Source organism: Columba livia, chromosome 1, assembly GCF_036013475.1.
Source record: "Columba livia isolate bColLiv1 breed racing homer chromosome 1, bColLiv1.pat.W.v2, whole genome shotgun sequence".
NCBI classification, from domain to species: domain Eukaryota; kingdom Metazoa; phylum Chordata; class Aves; order Columbiformes; family Columbidae; genus Columba; species Columba livia.
In genome coordinates, this window is record NC_088602.1 from 117,739,060 (window position 1) to 117,746,195 (window position 7,136).

Below are 7,136 nucleotides of genomic sequence, written 5' to 3' on the forward strand. Positions count from 1 at the left end.
TGGATGAGGTCCTGAGGAGCACTAGACAGAGACTGGTGCCAGTGGATGGTGATGCCTCCCTGTGAACTTGGACCACTGTGTTCCGAGACTGCAAATAAATGGGAAGAAGACAAGAAAAATATTTCCACTCTGCAGGTTAAAAAGATAGAAAGAATAGCAATAGCATTATAGAATTACTTTACAAATGTGAATAATGTAGAAATATAAGACTTAAAAGGAGCAATGAGAAAATTTCCAAATACAAAGGCATGTTCTTGCTGCTCTGCCTGCCTACTATGGAGAGCCATTGTATTATTTTTAATGAATTTTATCCAGTTTACTAACCACATCCATTATTCTCTTGAGGAAAACCATTTTAACTGAAAGATTCAAGACTGTACATACCACTTTAGTGTCAAAGAAACACAAGTTCCTGTTTTTTGATCTCAGGTTCAAAAACCAGAGTTCGTAATTTAATATGCCTTACACATTTAAGGACTATTTATTGTTTAACCCAGTTAATTCTCATTTGGCTTCATTTGGACACCCAGGTACTCTGCCAATACAATCTGACTCAGAGGCCAGAATGTATTATTCTAGTACTAGAAGTCATGCAGTCAGTTTTAGGGCTGCTGATCCTGTGCATGCTCCATTTCCTTATACATGAGTCAAACAAAACACTGGCCACAATGCTGACCCATAACCAGAAGCTGCTGATATGGAAGGTGGCAAAAGATGGAGTGGTTTTGCTGTGCAGGTGGAAAAGGCCACCAATGATCTCTCACTGCTGCTGACGTCCCGGCAGCTTCTTTTCTGGTGCACCATATCAAGAACATCAGGTAGAAAAAAATGAAGAAAGCTTAAATTCTCATGTGCTGCCATTATTTTCATGTGTTTAGGTCACCTGGCACCCATCTTTGCTCACACTTATTACTGCAGAGCTACAGGGACATGTGGAAGAGCAAATCTAAAATCTGAAAAGAACAGCCTGGGCGGGAACACAGACCAAAGCCAGGTGATACTATTGGTTTGTCATTCATCTTGTGCTAACTGTAAGACACAAATAACTTTATTCTGTGTGTTTGAAATTGAAAAGTTGCCTTGTCCCTGACAGAATGTGGAAAGATACGTGTGCAGTTTGGGATGCCTTAAAACATCCCATTTGTAACATAGAAGGTACACAGTTCCTTGAACTAAGTTATAAAAAATCGTCAATTTATGTGTTTCATTTGTGAAAAATAACAAATCTTATTCTTGATATTTCAGTTAGTCTGCATGAAACCTGACTGGCTTGTGAACCGTATTTTCAGGAGTTCTCATTTACTTAAAACCCCTTGAGACCTATCAGAGCCCAAACTTGCTTTCAATCAGCTTACCAAATGCTGAGGGCTTGACTGGCTATTGTTTGTCATTGGAACATATGTTTTCTCTCGATCCCTACAATGACAGCTCTCATGCCAGCCTACCCCTACAGAGGAGCCTCTGGTCCTCCTTGGACAGCCTCAAGCAGTGAGTGAGTGCTTCAGAGAGCTGGACACTTGCTAGGGTGCCTTGTCTGCTCCTTTTGAGAATCACAGCAGGCTTGCATGGGAAATACTTGCTATTAGTCAGATTGAAATCACCTTTTATTAAATGCAGGTTAAGGTAAAGTGGAAATATATATTTTCTGGAGTGCACATTCAAAACAGCTGTTGCCTATAAAATAATTGGGAGAAGAAGTGAAGAAAATACACAATACAATCTTCCTAGAACAAGCACAGAACTTAAAGGCTTTGATACCCTGTATTTTCAGCTCTCTGCTCATTGCAGATAACAATCTTCAGAGTGAACCCTTTCCTGATAAAACACATTAACTTCTAGAGATAACCTATACCTCTTCTCAGGGTCCTGCAAAGTTTAAGTAGGATTCAATTCCTCTTCCCAAAGCTTGTATCCTAGCAAAACCCACTGGTGTTCATAGTCTTGGAAAACTAAGGACTGTTGCCATCTGTAGCAAATGCTACTAGAGCAGTACAGATATTATTTGCACAAAAGGATCTGTTCATATTTCCTTGCCTCAATGAGAGGTACAAATCCACCCCTGTGACCAAGGTTTAGCAACAACTACAACATCTGGGTAGCAACATCCACATAAGGAGATTCTGTTCCCTATGTGTTTTCCGTTCATGGACCCCTGCTCTTATATTCTGATTTCTGTATTGCTCTGTAACTGACCAAAGTTCTTGTTGATTTTAATCTCAATTTGAATTAACTCAATACCTGACTTCAAGGTCAAGGGAAAACGGTTCAAAGTATCTTTGGTGTTATCAGATTTTGTGCAAGATTTAAACTTGAGAGTAGTGAAATATGTTCGAACAATAATTACAGTATGGAATATTTTTAGAACAGCATCAACAACAATGGTGGAATGTAGAAGTTTTCAGGAGCAGTGAGTTCAGTTGCTTCATGGGAGATTTAATGTCTTATGAAAACTAGAATGAGCATCACAAGTCCACAGGGCTCAGCTCCCACGCACCAGTTTTGCAGATTTTTTCTGTGTTTGAATTTAGACATGTTAGAGGTGAAGAATGCTGATTCTCAGTCAAACTCTATGTGGAAGAAGAAATGTAGTGATTTGAGAAAGCAAATAAAAATTCTCAAAAGGAGTACCAATAGAGATCAGTTCCACTTCTGAAAATAAAATCCTGTGTTCTTGGAAGTCATTGTTCATTAGATTCAAAATAATGGAACTGTTAGTATGCTGTAAGTTTTGGACAGTTAATTCTTGTGAAGAGTTAATCTTATCTAAAAAAGGATAAAGACAATGCAATAAACTGCCTGATGAATGAAATGAGTGTGGTACCTGCATCTTTCAAAACAAATACCTGAGATAAGAATTAAAATGTTTTCCAAAGATAAGAATCTGCAGTCATCTCAGTACATCCTGAGATCACTGACTACAGAGTCTAACATTATTTCACACTGAGCAGTTGATTTTTTTTTTGTTTTTACATATATATATATATATATTTTAAATTAGATTGGTTCCAGATACCACAAAAATTTTCTGTCAATATTTGGGCACAGACAGTAAGTGTGGAAAGCATTTAACCTCTTTCAACACACCCTCCACTGGCAAGCTGCTGAAACACCAACAGCATTTCATAGCAGCAACGGGTGGAATCTGCTGGGGTTTAGTTTTTTTCAAGGTAAGTCAGTGCACATTGTTACTGGAACCCGATTTCTTGAAATTAATTGCTAGCTGGAAGGTTGTAAGCACTGGTTTTGTTATTGTTGTAGCTCTCAACATCACAGCCATAGAAGAAGCAGCAGGAACCATCTGTCACTTGGTGTTTTCAAAGGAAAAGCTCAAATGACTGTAAACAACAAAACAGATCTATTTGATCAATCTAATTTGACTCAGAAGGTCAAATTTGGCACTCGGCAGCAGAAAAATCCAACAACTGCATTTTGTCATAACACATGAAAACTACTGCATTCATAAGAAGTTAAAAGTAATATGGAAAAAATAATTCTTAAAGTTCTTATCTTGGTTTCAGTATCTTCTATACAACTGCATGTGCAGATGCTTCTCCGGAAGAGCTCTTAAACTGTGCCCTTATCTCCCCCCATCAATGTCTGCAGCAGTGAGGAGAGGAGGGGGAGGAAAGCTGGCTGGAACTTCCAGGGTGCATCTCATAGAGTTTCCCAACCATCTGGGACTCACCAATGTGCACAGGAGCCTGCAACACCTTATGAGAACACTAGCATGAAATCAGCACCTGCCCGATATCTGTCTCATGCCCATCTTCTCCATACCTGAGCCACCATCTGTGTTTTGCAGGCAAAAACCTCTTGACTGTCAACCCACTTGCCCACTTTCCTAGCAGGCTCATCCCACACAGTCCACGCAGTACTGTTGGGTATGATTACTTTATTCCCTACAGAAGCAAAACACAACCAAACCTTATCTTTTCTCTCCATAACCCTTGCTAACATCTTAACTTCTGTTGAAGTTAATTTTCACACAAGCTGGCTGAATGAGAACCTAATATCATTATAGGCTCCAGAAGCTGAAATGGTGACACTGATAGTTACGAATCTCTACAATAAATAGGTCAATGCACAGTTTCCTCATGTGTGGGACGTAAAAGTTTGTTTTCAGAAACAACACTATTTCTCTCAGTACTTGAAAGGCAGGACAGGATTTCAGTAGTGAAGCTTCAGCCAGCGAGTAATTAATTCATGTCTTCAGTCTATGAAGCAGTCTTGAAATGGTTGGTTGACTGCCAGGTCTTCTCCATTAATCCTACATTTATGTTTCACCACTTTGTCTTGCAAGTTTTGTTGTATGTATTCCAATGTAGTTTGAACTTTGAAAGATGAAATGATGCCCTGACATATTCCTGGTGTGGTCTGCTGCATGCTGCATGCAGCAGGTCAGGACTCAAGGAGATGTGAGGTAGATGGGATAAAATAGCTGTTTGGTGGGAAAATGAAAGACTGCTAGTCTGGTATTGGGTCCATTACTTGTTCCTTCTTTGTAGCAGTGGAAACACTGGCAGCTAGTTCAACAATACTTATTTTCTCCTCTGTGTTTTGCTGTTGCTGTTTGTTTGTTTGTTTTGTTTTCAAATATGGAGAAGGTACATAGAGAGAAGAATATGCTCACTTTAGTAAAATATTTTTGGTTTTTTTTGTGTGTTTCGTTGTTTTTTGTTTGTTTTTTGTTTTTGCTTTTGTTTTTTGCAATGGCCAACAATGCTTACTCTTTTAGGTAAGGACTTCAAATTTATATGGGGGTTGCTAAGGTCAGTAACAGACCTTATAAAAGTGAAGAACTTCCAATGTGTAGATAAATGCCCTGCACAGCATGTGACTATCCTTATCAGGACACCCTCTTCTTTATTTCTGTAGCACCCAGATTCATTCAGTGTATACCTTCTATATTCTTTAGTGTGTGTCACGGAGGCATCCCGAGGTTAAACAGGGTTTTAGCACTCCAAAAGTGACTTAAATACAGGTTCCGATATCAGTTGAGGAAAATTATTAAGGGGCAGCAACTAGTACAACAGGCGGTCCACAGAGCGCATGCACGTGGCTTCACTCAAAACAATATCGAAGCTGCCCCTGAGACTGGGAAGAGTACACACTTGCCTGGACACGGTATGGGATTATTTTAAAGAGATACACGTACTTACAGTGAGTACGGAAAGTTAGTACACTCGTGATTCTGCGAGGGTAAATTTATAATACACTCGCAATCCTGCGAGGGTTAATACACGTGCAAATGTGCACAGAAAGTTACACGTGCTTATGTGGAAGCACGGGAGGAAAATACACCCGCAATTATGCGAGGATTAATTTTACACATGCTCATATTGAGCACGGAAAGTTACACATGCATATGTGCACGGAAAGTATAAATATACTTGCAATCTTGCGAGAAGTTTTACTCACACCCGTGGCAGCAAGGCAAGCGCAGTCCCCATCCCAGGGAAGGGGGCTCTCAGCAGCAGCATCGCTCTCGTGCTCCGAGAGACTCACGACAATGGGCGGAGTCTCGATGAGAGTCCCGTTTTTTTTATTGGCTGATCAGATCTGACTGTAGGCATTCCAGAAGCTTCTCTGCACCCCCACCCTGGCTGTGGGTGCCCCTGAAGCCTCCAAACATCCCCCACACTGGCCGCAGGCACCCAGCAGCTTACTGGTGCCTTGGCACTCCCTTCTCCTAATGGCCCTGGCCGGGGTGCTCTGGGGCCAAACAAAAGAAGCTGTTAGCCTCAAGTGGAGATGTGTCTACTCCTTCCATGATGAAGGAGGGAGGGGGATAAAGGGGGGTTTGCATCCTGCCACAGCGTGTGGGATGGGTCCTACATATAAAAGATGCCTTCGTGATCCAGGTGAGATCCATTAAAAAAGCAGCTTCTTTCTGTTGTCTGGACTCATCTCTTTGCGGTTAAGTTACATGTAGTATGCAGAAAAAAGGCATTGAACAAAGTGTTTAGCTTTATACACCACTTTATTCTGACTTAGGGATACTTCACCTTTCAGCCCTAATGACCTTCTGAAATAATTTTGTGTGGGACAACTTCACCTACTGATGCAATACACAGGGAGTCTGGTTTAACGTTACCCTTTCCTCAGCATAGGTGGTAGTTTAGTCCCAGGCAAGTATAAGTGATGACTAAGAACGGCGCTGGTACAAATGACTGCAGATCAGGCTTTTACACACTGCTCTCTGCAGTATTTTTGGTGAGTTCACAGTTCTGAATGCTTACTTATTGTGGCTACTGCTAGCTAACAGGCAATGCCTGAGAATGAATGAAAGCTCAAAGTTTACAGTCAGTTCAGAAAACAAGTACCGTTGGGCAGATGGTGACAATATCATGCAAACAAGTGCAAAGCAGCAGGAAGCTTTCAGGTCTGTTTAGCAATAAAAGTCTGTAGTGCAATCATTGGTGGGATTTGTATTTAAGCTTATTTACATTTTAAGGTTAGAAAGGCAACACCTCTGGTGAGGGCGGACCGTCACCCACATAATCCATTGACTGGCCTTTCACAGACAGAGCCTCACACCTGTTGTAAAGAGGCACCTGGGCAGGCAAGGCGGGCAAGGAGGGGGCTCGCTTGCCATCTTGAACATGGGCTTGTCTCTATTTGCTCATCTCCTTTAAGCTACTGCCTTCAGCCTGGTAGGGGGAGGATACAGTATCCCCTCGACCCTGTGTTTTTTCTGGTGGTTGTTCCTGTCTCTGTCTCAGGGAGCGCAGAGCATGGTCCCACCAGCCTCTCTCTCTCTCAGACTCCCTGATGCTCATTAGCCTTTCTGCTTCCCCCCATAGCTCTGCCACCAAAATCATCTAGTAGGAGTAGTTACATTTATACAATCCTAAAATTACATTCAGCCCTTTGAAGGCACCATCGAGGCTGATGTGGCCCCTGGTGAAAATGAGTTTGACACCCCTGGACTAGTCCAACACCCCTGCTCAAGCAGGTATGCCTGGGGCAGGTTGCACAACATCACTAAGATTTCCTTAGGCTTTCTTTTACTATTTATGTGCTTGTAGATCAGTTCTTCTTGCCTTTCACATACTTTAACAGACTCAACTCCATGTTGGCCTTGACTTTTATAATCCTATCCTGCAAGATCAAAAAGCAGCTTTATACTGTTAGGT